We start from the raw sequence: 23,932 nt of genomic DNA, 5'->3' as shown, positions 1-23,932 counted from the left end.
TAAGAATTCTACCCTGTGTGCTAATATATGAAATGAGAAATCTAGTGAAAAAGTGATATTCCCCATTTTACTGAAATAGCAATCAAGAACCCTGAGAGAGTTCAAATTTTCAGATAAAGAGAAAGAAGGCTAAAATTCTGAAAAAGAAATGTAACACTTCTCAAAAACCAGGAAATATTTTCTGCTAAAATAGCATTTCATGGATTGGAAGAATGCAACAAACTTCTATAACTTCCATTTGTCTACAAAGGTATCATCCTTCTTTTGAACAGGCTATCAATTAGAAAATGCCTTGAAATTTCTCAGTTGTATTTCCTTTATTTTGTTATTCTTGAGGACCCTTCACTTTGTAGTGTATATATGTTTTTGTTTAGTTTTTCCCAATTAATTTCAGACACATATATATCAATATATACATATAAATATATAAAATCTAGAAAATATGAAGTAGTAAGAATTTTCTATTATGAATATATTTACTATAGAAAATTAGTAAATACATAAAAATATGAACACAAAACAAACACACACCCATACAAAATTGGGTATAAAGAGGATGGGACTCAAACTGTACATACTATTTAAAATACATTTTGAATATTTTAAAGTAATTATATATTCTTTTATGATTTTATATTTCATTACTGGGATGTATAATAATTTATTTTACTAATATTTATTCATGGATATTTTGGTTGTTTTTAATAAAGCAGTGACAAGCATCCATATATGTAACTTTGTGGTGCATATTAGATACTTCCTTAATTTCAATTCATGAGGTAGAATCATGTTGCCCAAGGGATATAATTTTTGAGCTCTCTTACAGCTTTTGACATTTTGTACAATTTTTTCCCATAAGCAGCCCATGAGAATAGCTGTTTTCTTGCAACCTTGATTACATTTAGTCTCACCAGTTTTTAAATCTTCGCTTATTTAAGGGATAATCATATCTAACTTTATTCTGCATTTAAAAAGATTATGTGATATGCAGCATTTTTCATAGAAATATTAGCAATATACATATTAGCTCTTATCATTTGCTTGATTGTGTCCTCTTCCCACTTTAATATTGGTAGACTCATAATTTTTTGGATTCCCTCCCTAATATATAAAGTTAAGTCACAAATCTCAAAAGCCCTATAATAAGACTTTGACAACTGTTACTCTTTATTTTCTATCACTAAGTACATTAAGCTTCAGTTCCATTGATGAAATAATAAAATACAAAGTTGTTTCCATGATTATCTGAAAAGATTAAAGTCAAAAAACTATAGTATTTTTTATGTTTAATTTTTTATTGAAGTATAGTTGATTTACAGTGTTTCAAGTGTATAGCCAAGTGATTCAGTTATACGTATACATATATCTATTCTTTTTCAGATTCTTTTCCATTATGGGTTATTACAAGATATTGAATATAGTTCCCTGTTCTATACAGTAGGTCCTTACTGTTTATCTATTTTATATATAGTAGTGTGTATTTGTTAATCTCAAATTCCAAATTTATGCCTCCTCCCTGTCCCCTCTGATAACCGTAAGTTTTCTTTCTATGTCTGTGAGTCTATTTCTGTTTTGTAAATAAGTTCATTTGTATCATTTTTTTGGTTCCACATATAAGCGATATCATATGGTATTTGTCTTTCTCTATTTGGCTTCATTTAATATGATAATCTCTAGGTCCATCTGTGTTACTGCAAATGGCATTATTTCATTTTTTTTATGACCGAGTAATATTCCATATATATACCACATCTTCTTTATCCATTCATCTGTTAATGGACATTTAGGTGGCTTCCATGTCTCGGATATTGTAAACAGTGCTGCTATGAACACTGGGATGCATGTATCTTTTCAAATTAGAGTTTTCTCTGGATATATGCCCAGGAGTGGGATTTCTGGATCATATGGTAACTCTTTTTAGTTTTTTAAGGAACCCTGCATACTGTTTTCCACAGTGGCTGCACCAATTTACATTGCCACCAACAGTGTAGGAGGGTTCCCTTTTCTCCACACCCTCTCCAGCATTTATTATTTGTAGACTTTGATAATGGCCATTCTGACTGGTGTGAGGTGATATGTCATTATGAAAAAACGACAGTAATTTCTGGGAAAAAAAAGGACAAAAAAAGATTATTTAAAATAAAAGCATCTACTATTACAATTTCTATTGGTTTCATACTTACTAATTTGGAATTTGAAAATTTTCAGATTTTATAAAGGCAAAAAGTAGTGCATATATTACTAAGCCCTCTGAAATAAAACACATGAATAGTTCTTCAGTGAAGGGTATGAATATTCACACTATGTGGGTAAATTAAAAGTATAAGTTTCACATTAGTTCCAGACAGGTTTTGCCAACAGCCAAGTTACAGAAATCCTTGGTTTTCAAGGGTTTTATAATTTTAAAACTACTGTAGACCTGGATTATTTGAATATAAAAGATAAATCCATATCATACTGAATATCAACCAGAATTTCTATCTAGTAAGGGTCATATAAGTAAATTTGACTAGATCTGTTTGGTTGAAGGCAAAAGGATCAATTTAAATAAAAGGGATATATCCAGATAAAACATGAAGAGTTAGCTACTATGTTCTTCAGTTAACATTTTTTTTAGGGGGGAAGGGGCTGCAAGTTTACACTGTCTGCTCAGTCCACATTTTTGAGGATCCTCCTTTCCTAATTTTTGAGTTGAAGAAGAACATTTACAAAGAAAGTTTCCTTGATTCTCTCCTCCCCAGTTGGGAGTTAGGTGACAGTCAAGGTTGTGAAATCCATATACACACTGTATATTTAAAATAGATAACCAACGAGTACCTACTGTATAGCACAGGGAACTCTGCTCAATATTCTGTAATAACCTAAATGGGAAAATAACTTGAAAAAGAATAGATACATGTATATGTATAACTGAATCACTTTGCTGTATACCTGAAACTAACACAACATTGTTAATCAATTATACTCCAATATAAAATAAAAATGAAAAAAAATGAATAAATACTACTTGTCAATAAATATCTTTGAATATCATACAAAAGTAAAGTTTAAGCCTTACATTTTCTAACCAGCCCAAATTCTCAATTACTTAGAAATGATGAATGAATTTTGTGTGCATATTCAAGTGTGTGTAAATATCTGCCTGCATGTTTTGTTGAATTCCATGAATGAACTAAATTGTCCCTATGAGTCATGAGAATTAGTCTAAAATAAAATACACCTCACAAGAGATGAAGATTTGCCACCAATGAGTATATTCAAACAGGACAATTCTGAAAGAACATTTTCCGGGATATTTTAGTAATGGCCAAACCCCTGGGATGTGATATATTCTCTAGGGCAGGGTTTCTCAACCTTGGTACTACTGACAATTCCTTGCTGGGGGTGGAGGTGGGAGTCCTGTTATAAGCAGCATACTTGGCATCTGCTCACTGGATCCCCTCCAGGTGAGAAGCACTGCTCTAAAATAAACAGTTTGGAGGGAAAAATATCCATTTGCATATGTGTTATGGTTTGTTTGTTAAAATATATGTTAACACTTCTCATCATAAATATTTTTTTGTCTAAAAATAAAATATGTGCAAGAAATCACATCCAAACGATTATATAACTAGTTTTTAAGTGTGGAAGAAAGAGTTCTACATCCTCATTTTTAAAAAATGAATGACTGGGATCAGTTTCTATACTGTTACAATTAAATATGTCATGATGAATGTCATTTAGGGCTAGAAGCTTATATAACATTTTGTATAAGATTTAAAAATTTCTCCTCATTGCTTAAAAGTATAGTTATGCTTTAGTATCCATTAAATCCACCATACATTTCAGTAAAAATGGGATCGTGACTTAATAAACGGTCTGAGGGTGTTCTTTATCAGTGCGATTTAGTTAAGGATTGTAAACACAGTTAAATTATTTATGGGAAACAAATCACAGCAATCAATTTAATTTTGATCTGTGGGCCGTAAAACACAGTATCAAAGATTTTTCTAGGGCAATAGTGCACTTAATTTTTGTTTCTATACATGACGTATGCATGTTATCTAATTATGTATTATTTTAAAAGTTGCACGACGTTGTGGAAATGCACCTTAGAAAATGAGTGTCTGAATCATAAGTAAAGTCAAGCTGCTGTATGCACTTCCTGTGCATCAACAGTTAAAAAAAAGAAGTGAGACTTCTATTCCTACACAAATTTATGAGCTCACACTACAGCTCCATCAGTGCTTTTCACACATTGATCCAACTGCAAATGGAATTTCCACATTTCAAAATCCATTCACTGGGCAACTGAGGAGCTTTCATCTAACTTTCAATTGGAAATAATTAATCTGCACTGTAATGATATGCTAAATGGAAAATATTAATAGAAGAACCTGATTCTATAGATGCTTCTCAACTAATGAATATGCTCAATTAAAATCATATGCTCATTGACAGATATCAACATTTGCCAGTACCTATTTGTGTGAAAGACATTCTTAAAGATGAAATATGTAGTCTCATTACATATTAGCATTAATGAGTATTTGTAACCATTTTTGATGATAGGGATACTTAATTGAACCACAATTAAGTAAAATGTTATCCTCCCCAAAGAGAATTCTATTCTTCTCACCAGTAGAGCTACACTATGAAAAATTATCCTTATTATCAATACTACATTTTGAATTTCATCAATAAAAAAAATTTGTGAATATCTGCTTTTTCTTGGGTTAACGTAAACTCCTACATAATATTATCAATTAAGCCTCTTGGCCCATAAATGACTGAAATATTTAATATCTGGCCCTTTACAGAAAAAGCTTGCCAATCCCTGATTTAGCTCATAATTCTGTAAGTTGGCAATCTGAGCTGGGTTCAGCTGGACAGTTCTTTTGGTCTTGGCTGGGCTCTCCCATGTATCTGCAATCAACTGCTGGGTCTGATGTGGCCACTACTACTAGGATGGCCTACGGTAGGATGGCTTGTTTCTCCTTCCTGTGGGCTCCCAGCTCCTGCAGACTAGCTCGGGATTTTTCACATAGCAGCTGGACAGAATTGTAAAAGAAGAGTGAAAGGTCTTTTAAGGTCTCTTAGATATGGGCTCAGAAATGATACAATGTTACTACAGCCACATTATATTGGCCTAAGCGAGTATGTATTAAACATTAATTCCAAAATTCTTATCTAATTGTCTAATTATCTTCTCAATATATTCAAAGATATCAGGCATTCTATTATGTTTATCTTCTTGGAGACAAATCTCGTGGACATATCTCCAACCTGGATTGGTTGTTCTCTAGGTCTGCTACATAGCTGTCTATTCTGGGATTTCCCTCAGTCATTTTTCTAGGGGTTTTGCTACATCTCTCTTGAGCTGTTATCTTCAGCTTTCTAGATACCACTGGATCCTTTTTTCTTGGTTTACTTCTTTGTTTTGATAGAGTACCTACTCCAGGAGATTCCTGAGAAAAGGCACATGAGAACTGCTTTGGTATCTCCTTTGTCTTGAAAATGCTTTCATTCTACCCTCACTTAATTTATAGTTTGGCTAAGTGTGAATTTCTAGGTTGGAAATCTGCAGTTTTCAAGGTTATTGCGGAGTCTGATTACATTCTGATTCCCCATCATTTGCACAGATTTTTTCTCTCTTATGAGAACATTTGTTAATTTTCTTTACCTTTGTTTTTCAAAAATTTAACAACAAACTTAGTTACAGGCCTACCTAGAAACTCATATCTTACAATCTAGAAAATCATGTCTTTCAGTTCTGCAAGATTTACTTTAATACTGCTACTATTATTATTATATTGTTTCCTGCATTCTATTTTCTGCTTTTTTTATTATTATTTCTCAAAATCCTATGATTCAGCTAATGAACCTCCTGAACCGACTGCCTTATTTTCTGGTCTTTTCACTCCTATTTTCCATTTCTTCAATGGAATAAAATTTTTATACAATTTTCTCTGGAAGACTTCTATCACTTCATCTTCTGACTCTTGTTGTTGTTTTTTTAAACATTCTACTGTATTTTGTTTCTAATCCTTTTATTTGACTTAAAAAAAAAGCATCCTCTTCCTGTTTCGTAGATGCAAAATCTTCTCTTACTCTTGAGGAAATTAATAAGTCTTTTAAACTTTTCATATATCCATAGAATCTGTTTCATTTTCTGCTTTTCATGGGCAATTCTCTGTTCATACTTGACTATTTGCTCATGTTTAAAGAGTAGAGCACTAAAATGCTGAGTAACATCTCTGTGCTGCACTTGTGGTTTATGCACTGTGATCTTAATAGCAGAGCAATCTGGCTGCGTTGTTTCCTTCGGGCAATTTCTGATACCAATACATTTAAGTCTTTTATCTTGGGGCTGACTAGATTCCTCAGAAAAGAATCTTCCAATTTCCTGTCTGGTTGTCAGCATTCTGAGAGCTGTGATGGGAAAAATGGCTAAGGTTCTCAATAAGCAGCTTAAACCTTTTCACCTTGCTGTCCTCCCAACCCCATTTCATTACAGCATCTATACCTTCAACTGTGCTTGGTGATCCCTGGTCTAGAGACACTCTATTTCTTTTTTTTTTTTTTTCCAGAGAACTAATCCCAGTTTTCTGCCAGAATTGGCAGAGAATAAGTGGGGATCTAACTGTTTATTAAACAGACTTCCAAACTTTCCTTCTATTTGAAGCTTCATCTTCATTTTCAATTCTAGAGATATCTGGTGCCACCAATGAGTAAGCCTTTTGGAGTTTCTACAATGTACACTGTATATTGTACGTTGGTCTTCTCCGTCATCTCCACTTCTCATTTAGGGCTCCATTTCAGAGTGGTTTTACAAGGGAGTAGGTAAAACTGCTCTTTTTAACTGGATATGTGTTAGAAAAAATTATGAAACTTTTTTACTTTGAAATAATTTTAGATTTACCGAAAACTTGCAACGATAGTACAAGGGTGCTCATATGCCCTTAATCCAGCTTCTCTTATTAACATCTTACATAATTATAGTACATTTATCAAGCTAAGAAATAGTATCATATAGTAATATTAAACAGATTACAGATTTTATTTGTATTTCATCAGTTTTTCCAATAATGCCTTTTTTCTGTTCCATGATTAAACCAGGGTAGAACATTGCATTCAGATATCATGTCTCATTAGTCTCCTCTAATCTGTGGTAGTTTCTCAGTCTTCCTTATTATATTGACACTGTTGAAGAGTACTTTTCAGGTATTTTGAAGAAATTTGGATTTGCCTTTTTTTTCCCTTATGATTAGACTGGGGTTATGAATTTTGGAGAAGAATACCATAAAGGTGAAGAATGCCTCTCATTGTATCATATCAGGGGCAACATGGCATTAAAAATAATTTATCACTGGCAATGTTAACTTTGGTCATTTGGTTAAAGGGCTATCTGCCAGGTGTCTCTAACATAAAGTTAACATTTTTTCCCTTTCTATAATCTGTTCATTAGATATGAACAACTAAGTCCAGTCAACACTCAAGGGGAGGGAAACTGGACTCCATCTACTGGGAGGGGAGTATTTACATTTATTTTTTAGAGATAAATGAATATTTTTAAACTACAGATACAGTTTCTTCAGCCGCTACAGAACTATTCAGCATTTCTAATTCTTCTTGCGTCAGTTCTGGGATTTATATTTTTCTTGGTACTCTTTCATTTCATCTAAGCTTTACAGTTGATTGGTATTGTTATTTATATTGCTATATCATCTCTGAAATTTTTATAGGATCTACATTATCCTATATAAAAATTCATTCCTCTGATAATGTTCATTAATAACATTCCTCTTTCGTCCATTAATCTTGTGAAAGATTTGTGAATTTTATGTCTTTAAAAAATGACAGTTTAGTATTTGTAAACTTTCTAATCTATGTCATGCATTTCTGTCATAACTTTTATTATTGTTTTCCTTCTATCTTCTTTGGATTATTCTATTCTTTCTTATCTAACTTCCTTAATAAATTGGAAGTGTTATTAATTAGCTCATTATTTTGCAGTCTTTTCTACTTTCTAATTTAAATATTTAAGGCTATGATTTTCCTCTGAAGTAACACTATAGATGCTTCTCACAGCTTTTTAAGTAAATAACTATTTTAAAAACGACTGCAATTTTTTTCCTTTGTGCTTAGCTTTCTTCTTAAATTTCATACACAGTGAAATGCACAAACTTTAAGTGTATCACTCAGTGGATATTTACATACATATACACCCATTTACTCACTACCCAGATAAAGAAAAAGAACACTTAAATGCCACAGAAAGTTCTCTCATGCTTCTCCCCATCATAGACAACCACTATTGTAATTTCTATCCCCATAGGTTACTTTTTCTTGTTCTTAAAGGTCATAAAATTTGAATTACACCATATTTATGCTTTGGTGACCAAATATTATTCAACACAAAATTTTTGAGATTCATCCATATTGTAGAGTGTATCATTAGTTTGTCTTTTAATTTTGGTGTAGTGTTCCAAACAATACACCACAATTTATTCATCCATTCTACCAATAACGGATATTTGGAGAGTTTCCGTTTGGGATTATTATTATGAAGAAAGCTCCTTTTATCATTCCTTTACACATCTTTTAGTGGGCATAAGCATTAATTTCTGTTGAGTGCATACATAATTGTGGAAATGGTGGGTGCCAGAGTATACATGTGTTGAGCTACTTAGTAAATACTGCCACACACTTTTAAAAAGTAGGCAAATTTATACTCGCACCAAAAAAGAATTAGAGGTCCAATTAATCCACATCATTGTCAATGCTTGGTATTTTGTCGGTCCCTTTAATTATATCCATACCCAGGGCAGTGGTATACTGGTATCTCTTTGTGATTTTAATTCATATTTCCTGCATGAATAATGATATTGAGCACCTTTTCATATGCTTATTGGCCATTTTTACATGTTGTTTTGTAAGGGCCCTTATTCCCAGGTTGTGGCTTTATTCCAAAAAGTAAGGCCTTTAAGGGATTCTCAAATGAAAGCCTTTGATTTATCAAAACACTTCTACCTTTGCAAGACTTAACTTACAACCCTTATTTCCCGAAAGTACCTGGTCAGCTCTTTAGCCTCTCAGCTGTTCTTTTTTGTTGCTGGATTTTAAGAGTCTTGCACTCTGCGTATGCAATTTAGGATTTGGCCAAGGACTTGGGGGTAATCTGAACACAGATTTTTGTTGTTCTGAGAGTTTGTTCTGAAAGTATGCCTCTTGGCAGGCATGAACTCTGCCTCCTGCCTCATTGACCCTATAAGACTTTTTCTGCTTTTGAGTTTTAATTCTGCATGCTTCCAAATAGACAACAATTTTAAGACTGAAGGCAGGGAGGAGCTTCAAGATGGCAGAAGAGTAAGACGCGGAGATCACCTTCCTCCTCACAAATACATCAGAAATACATCTACATGTGGACCAGCTCCTACAGAACACCTACTGAGTGCTGGCAGAAGACTTCAGACCTCCCAAAAGGCAAGAAATTCCCCATGTACCTGGGTAGGGCAAAAGAAAAAAGAAAAAACAGAGACAAAGAATAGGGATGGGACCTGAACCAGTGGGAGGGAGCTGTAAAGGAGGAAAGGTTTCCACACACTAGAAGCCCCTTTGCAGGCGGAGACTGCGGGTGGTGGAGGGGGGAAGCTTCGGAGCCACGGAGGACAGCGCAGCCACAGGGATGCGGAGGGCAAAGTGGAGAGATTCCCGCACAGAGGATCGGCGCCGACCAGCACTCACCAGCCCAAGAGGCTTGTCTGCTCACCCGCTGGAGCGGGCGGGGGCTGGGAGCTGAGGCTCGGGCTTCCATCGGATCACAGGGAGAGGACTGGGGTTGGCGGTGTGAACACAGCATGAAGGGGCTAGTGCGCCACAGCTAGCCGGGAGGGAGTCTGGGAAAAGGTCTGGAGTTGCTGAAGAGGCAAGAGACTTTTTCTTCCCTCTATGTTTCCTGGTGCGCGAGGAGAGGGGATTCAGTGTGCCACTTAAAGGAGCTCCAGAGACGGGCGCGAGCCGTGGCTATCAGCGCGGACCCCAGAGACGGGCATGAGACGCTAAGGCTGCTGCTGCCGCCACCAAGAAGCCTGTGTGCGAGCACAGGTCACTATCCACACCGCCCCTCCCGGGAGCCTGTGCAGCCCGCCACTGCCATGGTCCTGTGATCCAAGGACAACTTCCCCGGGAGAATGCATGGTGCACCTCAGGTTGCTGCAACGCCACGCCGGACTCTGCTGCCACAGGCTCACCCCGCATCCGTACCCCTCCCTCCCCACCGCCTGAGTGAGCCAGAGCACCCAAAGCAGCTGCTCCTTTAACCCCATCCTGTCTGAGCAAAGAACAGACGCCCTCAGGCGACCTACATGCAGAGGCGGGGCCAAATCCAAAGCTGAACCCTGGGAGCTGTTCCAACAAACAAGAGAAAGGGAAATCCCTCCCAGCAGCCTCAGGAGCAGCGGATTAAAGCTCCACAATCAACTTGATGTACCTGCATCTGTCGAATACCTGAATAGACAACGAATAACCTCAAATTGAGGAGGTGGACTTTGGGAACAATGATATATATATTTTTTTCCCTTTTTCTCTTTTTGTGAGCATGTATGCTTCTGTGTGTGATTTTGTCTGTATAGCTTTGCTTTTACCATTTGTCCTAGGGTCCTGTCTGTCTGCTTTTTTTTTTTTTTTTTTACTTAAAAAATTTTTTTCTTAATAATTATTTTTTATTTTTTATTTTAATAACTTTATTTTAATTTATTTTATTTTATTTGATCCTCTTTCTTTCTTTCTTTCTTTCTATTTTTTCTCCCTTTTATTCTGAGCCGTGTGGATGAAAGGCTCTTGGTGCTCCAGCCAGGCATCAGGGCTGTGCCCCTGAGGTGGGAGAGCCAAGATCAGGACACAAGAGACCTCCCAGCTCCACGTAATATCAAATGGCGAAAATCTCCCAGAGATCTCCATCTCAATGACAAGACCCAGCTTCACTCAACGACCAGCAAGCTACAGTGCAGGACACCCTATGCCAAACAACTAGCAAGTCAGGAACACGACCCCATCCATTAGCAGAGAGGCTGCCTAAAATCAAAAGAAGGCCACAGACACCCCAAAACACACAACCACACGTAGACCTGCCCACCAGAAAGACAAGGTCCAGCCTCATCCACCAGAACACAGGCACTAGTCTCCTCCACGAGGAAGCCTACACAACCCACTAATCCAACTTTAGCCACTGGGGATGGACACCAAAAAAAACGGGAACTACGAACCTGCAGCCTGCAAAAAGGAGGCCCCAAACAGAGTAAGATAAGCAAAATGAGAAGACAGAAAAACACACAGCAGATGAAGGAGCAAGGTAAAAACCCACCAGACCTAACAAATGAAGAGGAAATAGGCAGTCTACCTGAAAAAGAGTTCAGAATAATGATAGTAAATATGATCCAAAATCTTGGAAATAGAATAGAGAAAACACAAGAAACGTTTAACAAGGACCTAGAAGAACTAAAGAGCAAACAAACAAAGATGAACAACACAATAAATGAAATTAAAAATTCTCTAGAAGGGATCAATAGCAGAATAACTGAGGCAGAAGAACAGATAAGTGACCTGGAAGATAAAAGAGTAGAAATAACTACTGCAGAGCAGAATAAAGAAAAAAGAATGAAAAGAACTGAGGACAGGCTCAGAGACCTCTGGGACAACATTAAACGCACCAACATTCGAATTATAGGGGTCCCAGAAGAAGAAGAGAAAAAGAAAGGGATTGAGAAAATATTTGAAGAGATTATAGTTGAAAACTTCCCTAATACGGGAAAGGAAATAGTTAATCAAGTCCAGGAAGCACAGAGAGTCCCATACAGGATAAATCCAAGGAGAAACACATTAAGACACATATTAATCAAACTATCAAAAATTAAATACAAAGAAAAAATATTAAAAGCAGCAAGGGAAAATCAACAAATAACACATAAGGGAATCCCCATAAGGTTAACAGCTGACCTTTCAGCAGAAACTCTGCAAGCCAAAAGGGAGTGACAGGACATATTTAAAGTGATGAAGGAGAAAAACCTACAACCAAGATTACTCTACCCAGCAAGGATCTCATTCAGATTTGATGGAGAAATTAAAAGCTTTACAGACAAGAAAAAGCTAAGAGAATTCAGCACCACCAAACCAGCTTTAGAACAAATGCTAAAGGACTTTTCTAGGCAGGAAACACAAGAGAAGGAGAAGACCTACAATAACAAACCCAAAACAATTAAGAAAATGGTAATAGGAACATACATATCAATAACTACCTAAAATGTAAGTGGATTAAATGCTCCAACCAAAAGACATACACTGGCTGAATGGATACAAAAACAAGACCCGTATATATGCTGCCTACAAGAGACCCACTTCAGACCTAGGGACACATACAGACTGAAAGTGAGGGGATGGAAAAAGATATTCCATGCAAATGGAAATCAAAAGAAAGAGGGAGCAGCAGTTCTCATATCAGACAAAATAGACTTTAAAATAAAGACTGTTACAAGAGACAAAGAAGGACACTACATGATAATCAAGGGATCGATCCAAGAAGATATAGCAATTGTAAATATTTATGCACCCAACATAGGAGCACCTCAACACATAAGGCAAATACTAACAGCCATAAAAGGGGAAATTGATAGTAACACAATCATAGTAGGGGACTTTAACACCCAATTTTCACCAATAGACAGATCATCCAAAATGAAAATAAATAAGGAAACACAAGCTTTAAATGATACATTAAACAAGACGGACTTAATTGATATTTATAGGACATTCCATTCAAAAAAAACAGAATACACAGTCTTCTCAAGTGCTCATGGAACATTCTCCAGGATAGATCATATCTTGGGTCACAAATCAAGCCTTGGTAAATTTAAGAAAATGAAATCATATCAAGTATGTATTCCGACCAAAATGCTATGAGACTAGATATCAAATACAGGAAAAAGTCTGTAAGAAATACAAACACATGGAGGCTAAACAACACACTACTTAATAACCAAGAGATCACTGAAGAAATCAAAGGGGAAATCAAAAAATACCCAGAAACAAATGACAATGAAAACACGACGACCCAAAACCTATGGGATGCAGCAAAAGCAGTTCTAAGAGGGAAGCTTATAGCAATTCAATCCTACCTGAAGAAACAAGAAACATCGCAAATAAACAACCTAACCTTACACTGAAAGCAATTAGAGAAAGAATAAAAAAAACCCAAAGTTAGCAGAAGGAAAGAAATCATAAAGATCAGATCAGAAATAAATGAAAAAGAAAGGAAGGAAACGATAGCAAAGATCAATAAAACTAAATGCTGGTTCTTTGAGAAGATAAACAAAATTGCTAAGCCATTAGCCAGACTCATCAAGAAAAAAAGGGAGAAGACTCAAATCAATAGAATTAGAAATGAAAAAGGAGAAGTAAAACCTGACAATGCAGAAATACAAAGGATCATGAGAGATTACTACAAGTAACTCTTATGCCAATAAAAAGGACAACCTGGAAGAAATGGACAAATTCTTAGAAATGCACAACCTTCCGAGACTGAACCAGGAAGAAATAGAAAATATGAACAGACCAGTCACAAGCACTGAAATTGAAACTGTGATTAAAAATCTTCCAAAAAACAAAAAGCCCAGGACCAGATGGCTTCACAGGTGAATTTTATTAAACATTTAGAGAAGAGCTAACACCTATCCTTCTCAAACTCTTCCAAAATATAGCAGAGGGAGGAACACTCCCAAACTCATTCTACGAGGCCACCATCACCCTCATACCAAAACCAGACAAAGATGTCACAAAGAAAGAAAACTACAGGCCAATATCACTGATGAGCATAGATGCAAAAATCCTCAACAAAATACTAGCAAACAGAATCCAACAGCACATTAAAAGGATTATACACCATGATCAAGTGGGGTTTATCCCAGGAATGCAAGCATTCTTCAATATACGCAAATCAATCAATGTGATACACCACATTAAAAAATTGAAGGAGAAAAAACATATGATCATCTCAATAGATGCAGAGAAAGCTTTCGACAAAATTCAACACCCATTTATGATAAAAACCCTCCAGAAAGTAGGCATAGAGGGAAGTTTCCTCAACATAATAAAGGCCATATATGACAAACCCACAGCCAACATTGTCCTCAATGGTGAAAAACTGAAACCATTTCCACTAAGATCAGGAACAAGACAAGGTTGCTCACTCTCACCATGATTATTCAACATAGTTTTGGATGTTTTAGCCACAGCAATCAGAGATGAAAAAGAAATAAAAGGAATCCAAATTGCAAAAGAAGAAGTAAAGCTGTCACTGTTTGCAGATGACCTGATACTATACATAGAGAATCCTAAAGATGCTACCAGAAAACTACTAGAGCTAATCAATGAATTTGGTAAAGTAGCAGGATACAAAATTAATGCACAGAAATCTCTAGCATACCTATACACTAATGATGAAAAATCTGAAAGTGAAATTAAGAAAACACTCCCATTTACCATTGCAACAAAAAGAAGAAAATATCTAGGAATAAACCTACCTAAGGAGACAAAAGACCTGTATGCAGAAAATTATAAGACACTGATGGAAGAAATTAAGCATGATACAAATAGATGGAGAGATATACCATGTTCTTGGATTGGAAGAATCAACATTGTGAAAATGAGTCTACTACCCAAAGCAATCTACAGATTCAATGCAATCCCTATCCAACTACCACTGGTATTTTTCACAGAACTAGAACAAAAAATTTCACAATTTGTATGGAAACACAAAAGACCTCGAATAACCAAAGCAATCTTGAGAAAGAAAAACGGAGCTGGAGGAATCAGGTTTGGTGAATTCAGAGTATACTACAAAGCTACAGTAATCAAGACAGTATGGTACTGGCACAAAAACAGATATATAGATCAATGGAACAGGATAGAAAGCCCAGAGATAAACCCATGCACATATGGTCACCTTATCTTTGATAAAGGAGGCAAGCATGTACAGTGGAGAAAAGACAGCCTCTTCAATAAGTGGTGCTGGGAAAACTGGACAGCTAAATGGAAAAGAATGAAATTAGAACACTCCCTAACACCATACACAAAAATAAACTCAAAATGGATTAAAGACCTAAATGTAAGTCCAGACACTATCAAACTCTTAGAGGAAAACATAGGCAGAACACTCTATGACATAAATCACAGCAAGATCCATTTTGACCCACCTCCTAGAGAAATGGAAATAAAAACAAAAATAATCAAATGGGACCTAATGAAACTTAAAAGCTTTTGCACAGCCAAGGAAACCATAAACAAGAGGAAAAGACAACCCTCAGAATGGGAGAAATTATTTGCAAACAAAGCAACTGACAAAGGATTAATCTCCAAAACATACAAACAACTCATGCAGCTCAATATCAAAAAAACAAACAACCCAATCCAAAAAAGGGCTGAAAACCTAAATAGACATTTCTCCAAAGAAGATATACAGATTGCCAACAGACACATGAAAGAATGCTCAACATCATTAATCATTAAAGAAATGCAAATCAAAACTACAATGAGATATCATCTCACACCGGTCAGAATGGCCATCATCAAAAAATCTACAAACAATAAATGCTGGAGAGGGTGTGGAGAAAAGGGAACCCTCTTGCACTGTTGGTGGGAATGTAAATTGATACAGCCACTATGGAGGTTCCTTAAAAGGCTTAAAATAGAACTACCATACGACCCAGCAATCCCACTACTGGGCATATACCCTAAGAAAATCATAATTCAAAAAGAGTCATGTACCAAAATGTTCATTGCAGCTCTATTTACAATAGCCAGGACACGGAAGCAACCTAACTGTCCATCAACAGATGAATGGATAAAGAAGATGTGGCAGATATATACAATGGAATATTACTCAGCCATAAAAGGAAACGAAACTGAGTTATTTGTAGTGAGGTGGATGGACCTAGAGTCTGTCATACAGAGTGAAGTAAGTCAGAAAGAGAAAAACAAATACCATATGCTAACACATATATATGGAATGTAAGAAAAAAAAATGGTAATGAAGATCCTAGGGGCAAGACGGGAATAAAGAGACAGACCTACTAGAGAACAGACTTGAGGATATGGGGAGGGGGAAGGGTAATGTGTGACAAAGTGAGAGAGTGGCATGGACATATATACACTACCAAACGTAAAGTAGATAGCTAGTGGGAAGCAGCCGCATAGCACAGGGAGATCAGCTCGGTGCTTTGTGACCATCTAGAGGGGTGGGATAGGGAGGGTGGGAGGGAGGGAGATGCAAGAGGGAAGAGATATGGGAACCTATGTATATGTATAACTGATTCACTTTGTTGTAAAGCAGAAACTAACACGCCATTGTAAAGCAATTATACTCCAATAAAGACGTTTAAAAAAAAAAAAGAGACTGAATGCAAAGTTCGCCTCGCATGTTTCCATTTTCTGAAGCATTGTAGCTCCTCCAATCCCATCTACATTAATTGTTTTACAATGACAATGCCTTCAGAAAGTTGCTTTATATATTTTGTGCCACGTTTATGGTTGGTTTTGGTGAAATAGTTCCATAGGAGTTATGTTGTGATGAGTAGAGTAAGAAGCTCCACTCAGTAAGCTTTAAATTCCAACATTATCTATTTCATTCCTAGCTGCTATCTTTCGTTCTTTTAAATATATATATGGTTGTTTTTTTCATCATCTCTTTTTCCTGACTCACATAAGAGATTTACAAATTAAAGATTTTTTTCCCCTTAAACCAGTTCTATAAAATTTTAAATTCTACAGATTCTGATACATTTGTTCCTTTTATCAGTCAACATTTTTTTTCTCCTCTCATATAATACTTTGTTGTGGATGGTAATGATATCACTGCACAAAGGATTCGTTAAAAGTCTGTAGTAGTGTTGTAAAACAACTGATACCAAAACTTGTGAAACACAGATATTAACATATATTAATGGCTCTCAACTACACCTGATTAAGATATAATGTGCAGTGGGATATAATGGTTCTCAATCACACCTGGCTTAGAAAAATGTACAGAATATAAAGCTGATAAAATAGAGGAAAACTAAAAATACTTAAATATTCTTAAATATATCCCACAAATATAATATGAAAAGAATGGTGATTTACTATTTGAAAATGAAGTTATTAGCAATAAATGATATAACCAAGGAACTGTGGACTACTTAACCTTGATAGGTTGGTAAAATATGTTTCTTTTGTTTACTCACTATTATTCAGAACAGGATTACACTAAAAATGGTCAGTTTTTGGTTGTTTTCCCCAGATACAGAATTACTAAATTAGACTTATCACAATGAAATTTTATCAGTTACTAAAATTTCAAGCCTTAGAGACATATCTGATTTCATATCCTATTTCCAGTCACCAGGTTAAGTCTTCTTCCCTCCAAAATGTCTGTCTTTCCTTTGCCATTTCAACTGCTATCACTTGGGCTAGGCTGCCCTCTTTTTGCATGTCAAGTATTCCAGCAACTTCCAGAGAGTATTCTTAACTTCAGACTCTCCCATGCTTCAGCATATCACATTTAAAGCGGCCACGTTAATCTTCCATATCAACGGCATGCTATTTCTGATAATATTAAATGTGAATTTGGCTATTTTAACTTAAAGGTTCTCATAATCTGCTCAAGCATATCAACTCCATCTTTGTTTTGTGTTACTTTCCCAATAAACATATTCAACTTTTGTCAAATTGATACCCACCATCCACTATGCTTATTTCCCTTCTTTGAGCATTCAAATGCCTCAAACAAATGTGCTTTGTCATAGCTCATTCTGCCTCACGTAGAATAATTTATGGATTTGACATAGTCCCTAGTTTATTGTAAGATCTTTGAAGACAATGACAAAGTCTCATTCATGTTTGTAACCTCTGCAGAAACGACCATTCTGTCATGCACATAGTCGAGTATTCAATTTGCATTCCCTGGATATGCTATGCTGCCACCTTGGAACGATTTCCCCTTATCCTTCTCCTCCAATAACCATGCCTACTCCTCCTTCTGCACAATTCAGTTTAAGCATCATCATCTCTAGGAGCCTTCCTTTAAATGGTCCAGATCTTCCACATCTCACAGTGTGGGTGGATCTAGTACCACACTGTTTGTGCTGTCAAAGATCACTCTATATTTGTTTGTTTGTTTGTGCTGTCAAAGATCACTCTATATTTGTTTGTTTGTGCTGTCAAAGATCACTCTATATTTTGTTTGTGCTGTCAAAGATCACTCTATATTTTATCTCTCAAAGTATTCCAAAACTCAGAATTGTAGTAAGTACTTTGCTTGTCTATCTTACCAACTTGAGAATCTTTTGAAATCAGGGATTATAATTATTATAGTTCATATTCTTTATGACTAGCACTCTAATATAGTATTCGGTACAGAGCAGAGATGCATAATTCATCTTCAGTGAGTGAGTGAAATTGTTTCTCCAATTCAAAGAAAATCTACTTAAGTGTAGGGGCTATAACTTACATTTCTTGTGTCCTCCAGAGCACCTGTATACACACCAGGTTAAAGCTTCCCAGGCTTTCTCAGTTCATGATCCTTGCTGTCTCAGTAATTTTTTTCATGGTGCCCTCTAGGCCAAAGGAAATACCTAATTGTTCCATTTATTAATGGAACATACCTTAGTAGCCATTTGAAAAGATACCACAAAATGGAAAGAAAAATACTTTTATTTCATTCTTAACCATAGTTACTTATTCATGGCAATTTTGTACATGCTTGGCATTGCACAACTTCTTAAACCTTGGCTTAAGATTGGACAATAACACTTCCATTTCCTATTCCACATTGATATTTGCATCTCACTTGCCTTTTATCACAGCAACCCCCAAAACCCAAGTTCACTAAAATATGTTATAATAGAAAGGGATATAAGACAAATTAGTATTGACAAGCTAGTAGTTTACCTGGTTTCCAAGAGATCTCAAGCATCTCTGTGTTACCCTCTAATATTTAAAATATCCTGCAGCTTCCTGTGAGGTCACTGCAGCCCAGGGCACCCTGATGTAGTTTAGAAACTATAGCCTGAAGTAATTACAGCAACTATCCATTCACTCACTGTTTATTATGCATGGTATTATGCTAGGTGTTAAAACTACAAAGGTGATTAAGATGGTGGTAATAATAATAGTAATAAAAATAGTATTGACAACAGTAGTGGTCATCTCAGTTACAACACATCTTACGTTTCAGGCAATATGCTAAGTAAGTTAAATGAATTTATGTTGGGTTATAAACTCATTAATAGTACTTAAAATTAAAGATTCCGTGACCTAATAGAGATCTGTGTGAAGGACAGCAGAGTTAGGCAAAATATAATATAAACGGTATTAAAAATAAAAAAAGCAATGACATTTGGTGTTTAAAGTAACAAAACCTATGAGCATTTTCACTTAATCCCCAGAACCATTTTGAGAGGCAGGTATACCCTGAGGTTTAAAGCAGTAAAGCTACTTAACTAATATTATATGTTTAAAAAGTGGCAATGCAAAAATTTTAAATATATTTTAAAGAGATTTTACAGTAATTATTTCTGAAAGAGAACTTTCAATGATTAAATGAAAAGAATGGTAGATTTGGGGCATGTTAGTAACTGGGTATAATTCTGCCGGGTTGGTAATTAGCATTTACCTATGATGACACAGGAATAGAGAGATCCTAGAACAAAAAAATGACAGTAGAAATTATATTCTCAATACCTACATTCTTCAATCTCCTACCTAATCCATTCTCCACAGTCCTGGGTAAAAATGATATACTTTTTGCTAGATAACTTGTGATTTGATGACTTTATATTGTACTGAGCAATTTAAAATTGTTCACCTATTTCTTCTAATCTGTCCCTCTTCAAATAAATAGAAAACATTATCTCTTCATGGCAGCCCATCAAATACATGAGGAATGTTGCCATATCTTTATTCTTCTCTTCTCTGAACTAAATACTCCAATTCCTTCAAAAGTATATGGCAAGGTTTCCTGCTCTGTCACTGGCTTGACCACAATACTACCTAATATCTACATGATATTTTATAGTGTCTAAAGCTATTTTACAAATATACCTCAGTTTATATTCTTTTTTAAAAACATGTTTCTAAGGGCCTCACAACAACTCTATAAAGCAGGTATTATTAATCCCACTTTACAGTGGGATTGGAGGAAATGGAGCATCATACATTTTAAAAAATTGGTCAAGGTTACATGAGTCACAAGCTAGGACTCAAATCTAACCCCATTTACTACTTAGCACAATTATTTGGCAATCAGTTAAAATTAGTTCAATCACAGGTAACAGAAAACTCAGCACAGACTGTCTTTAAAAATAATTCACACCTGGCTTAGGAGTGAATATGATTTGAACCGAATACATTTTTAGAGGGTGTCAAATTCAGAACCAGGCAGATCCATCGCCTGACCCTAAACATGGTCCTAAAGTAAATCGCTTGAGGAAACTGGATCCCAAAGATTACAGGTGGGGAATTTTGAAGTGTGTCCATATTTCATGGGAGATCAAAGAAGCCTAACTAAAAGAATTGTGGGCTGACTCACATGATAACTTCTTTTTGAAAGGGCTATTTTATCTTGAAGATTATGAGTTTGGAGGAACTAAGGTGATTGGCAGTGGAAAGAATCAGAACATGAGAAATTCCTTAAAAATTTATTGACTTAAATAACTTTGTGTTACACATAATTAAAAAAAACCCTTTACACTTTGAAAAAAAAATAATAATTCATACCCTCACATAGAAAAACATAAAAGAACTAAGAGTAGTCTTCACGTAGGGTTCGAGCCATGTGATGGGGATCTCTTCCTCTCTAGCTCTGCCTTTGGTATTGGCTCCGTTTTCACAAAAGCTCTACACATATGGTCCCAAGATGGTTACTTGGATTTATGCATGGTATTATGCTAGGTGTTAAAACTACAAAGGTGAACAGTTCCAAGGATTTTCTCATTTTCTTACTGTGAATGAGAGTGCTTAAATACCTGAGAATCCAAGTCCCAAATGGAGTCTTATAGGCTTGACTCAGAATATGTGTGAATTCCTGGAACATTCTAACATGGATGGAGTATAATGGAATATACTCCAATATATATAATGGAATATCCATTATATTCTATAATGGAATATAATCATTAGTAAATAAGGACTTATTCCTAGATTAGAAAGTAGGTTAAATCTCACCTAAACCACATGGCTAAGAAATAAAAAGTATCACTCTGGGAAGAGAAGAAGAGATGCTGAGGAAGCATTAATAAATGTCTAAGTTAGTCCCATTCTGATTTGGAAATGTCTCTCTTAAAACAGGGTATATGGAACTGAATGTGATGTTTCCAACTGACCAGTGAAAGAGAGTGTGCTTTACTGTGACCAAAAAATTCTACTACTACTCATACAGCAACTCATCACCACCTTACAACAAATCTATACTAGTTGCTCAAAGTAAACAATTCTCTGAAGCTGAAATTAATTATCCTTTTTTTGCCCAGATTACTTTGTATTTCATTCAATATCTATAATAGTAAGAATCATCTCAGTTTGGCACCCAACAGACAATCTAATGCATACTTTTTAAAAAGGAATCATAATATCCAAAGCATTAATTTTGGTGACCCTACTTTTGGTAATATGTTCCATTTAAAAGCAACCAAAACTCCTAAGAGAGCTAAATTGTGTTGTTGAAGATCAAGTCCTTTTTTTTTTTTTTTATAAAGATTACCGTGTCTCCTTGAACAGTGCTGGTCCAGCACCATTTTATAATCTACTGTGGCTTGTTCAAGACTCATTTCCTGCTTTTAAAGTGCTTATAATCTAGTGGAGAAGACAAAGAAGCAGATTCTTTCAATATAATATGGCTAGGCAGTGTACCATTAAATACTGAATGCCAATGAAGAAGAAAGAACACTTGATTTAATCTGAGAAGTGGACAAAGAAGTTTTCTGAATTAACAGAAAAAGCTGTCATTAAACAAGAGAGGGTTTAATGGAAAGTAATGGCATTCTAGGCTGAAGGCACAGTATGACTAAAAGCCCAGTACCATAAATAGCCTGGTACATGTACCAGCAATATGGTACAAAAAGCATGAAGGGTGAAGCAGAGTGGCAGAACATGAGCTGGAGACGTAGAGACCAGGTCACTGAAAGATTTATATTTTATGCTCTGAAAGGTATGTAGATCATACTAAATAGCTTTAATATCCTATAGGCTATGAGGAGGCACTGACATTATTTATTCCAATTTGAAAGGGAAAAACTGGAAGCAAAGACATCTATGTAAGAGGTCAAGGTAAGCAATAAGAACCCTAATTAAGACAATGATAGGAGGTAGGAAGGAAGTGTATATGTTTAAGGATTATTTAACAGGTAAAATGGGAAGGCTTTAGTAATTTAAAAGGTATGAAAATGGGGACAAGAGAGGAAGAGTCTAGGAGGAATTCGATCTCTGGGCTGGGTAACTTGGTAGATGGCTTTCTCACTGGGTAACTTGGTAGATGGCTATGAATGAAATAGGAAATGTAATAGGAGGAAAAAATCTTGAGAGATAAGTTGATGTACTATTGTGCACTTGTCCCTAGATACAATACTGTTGACAATTAAAAATCTAAGATTCTACCTATACTTAACTAGGTTACTATCAGAATTCAGTACATAAAAATTTTAAACTAATGAATCAAAACGAAATAAGTCAATACAGAAAAATTATTTCAGTGTTGTGAAACTATCTGGCCTGCTAAAATAGAAATGTCATTTCCTTTTTTAAAAGAAGGGTCAGGTGGCAATGCTAAATTTTTTAAAGAAAATTTAACCACTGATTGTAATGTCTGTGGCTTTTGGGGAAAACATAACCCCAAATTACAGTGGCTGTGGTTATAAACTATTATGAAGAGCTTCCAACGTCAGACATAGTTTAAGTGTCTGTATGCACTGGAGTCCTTTTACAGGACTTTGCTAGAACAGCAAAATTAATGACTCTCTTCTTTTTGCCTATTTTGGTCTCAATAACAAATGTACTTTCCTTAACAAAGATTTTTAAGGGACACGGAATTAACTTAATACGAACATCAAATAAGCCAGAGTCATGAACTTTCTTCTTAATATATCAGAAAAAAAACTACAAGCCTATGATCAACACTGTGACTTGGTCTTAATTTATGACCAAGGCCAAATCAAATCAAATCATCTCTCAAATAAGTTTGGAGAAATAGGTGCCACAATCCTTAGACAGCCTGTTTTTGGTCATAGTTTAACACTTCTCTCCTCAGTTAAAGTCACTATTAATACAGAGAAAATCTAGAAGTAAATTGGGAAGCAGAAGATGTTTTTTCCCTTGCATTTCTCAGAAGTAAATGAAGTTGTTTAAGTTTACACTGATTGTTTTTTGCTTTGCCACACACTATCCTCTCCTCATTCCTAGTGTGACTTAGTGGCCAAAGATGTTAGGTGCTGCTAATTACAAGTTTTATTTTCAGAATTCTTTCAATTAAAGAAATCTTTGAGTGCTGTGAAGTGACCTAAATCTTAGAATTAGTAAATACATTCCAGGCTTTATAAAGCCAGGCCCTTCAATCAGTACTCAAGCAGTCTGTAGTTCCCTGGACAGCAGCTCTCCAGGCTCAATGGATCCCAACCAGCTGCAAAAGAACCAGCGGACAGAATGAGTGACGGCCTCTGAAACCAGACAGGAGCTGGGCAGAAGGTGGCAGGAGCTGCTGTCATGCTGGTGCCCTGAGCTTCCCATAAAATGTAGATGAAAGACTGGCCACTCAACCCTGGGTAATAAACAGTGTGATGCAGAAAGCACCAAATAACTTTAATAGCTTCCCAATTTCATCTGAAATGCAACAACCAGGAGTGTGAGACCGTCCAGAACAATTTTCTTTTTATTT

General features: G+C 35.7%; 1 protein-coding gene across 5 annotated transcripts in view; it reads right to left on the bottom strand.

Moving 5' to 3' along the window:
- Window positions 1–23,932, bottom strand: part of CCDC91 (coiled-coil domain containing 91) — a 425,558-nt gene that overhangs the window by 88,607 nt on the left and 313,019 nt on the right. The gene's annotated exons all lie outside the window — the stretch shown is intronic.

This window comes from Balaenoptera ricei, chromosome 10 (genome assembly GCF_028023285.1).
Source record: "Balaenoptera ricei isolate mBalRic1 chromosome 10, mBalRic1.hap2, whole genome shotgun sequence".
NCBI lineage: Eukaryota > Metazoa > Chordata > Mammalia > Artiodactyla > Balaenopteridae > Balaenoptera > Balaenoptera ricei.
This window is presented reverse-complemented; position numbering and strand designations above follow the sequence as displayed.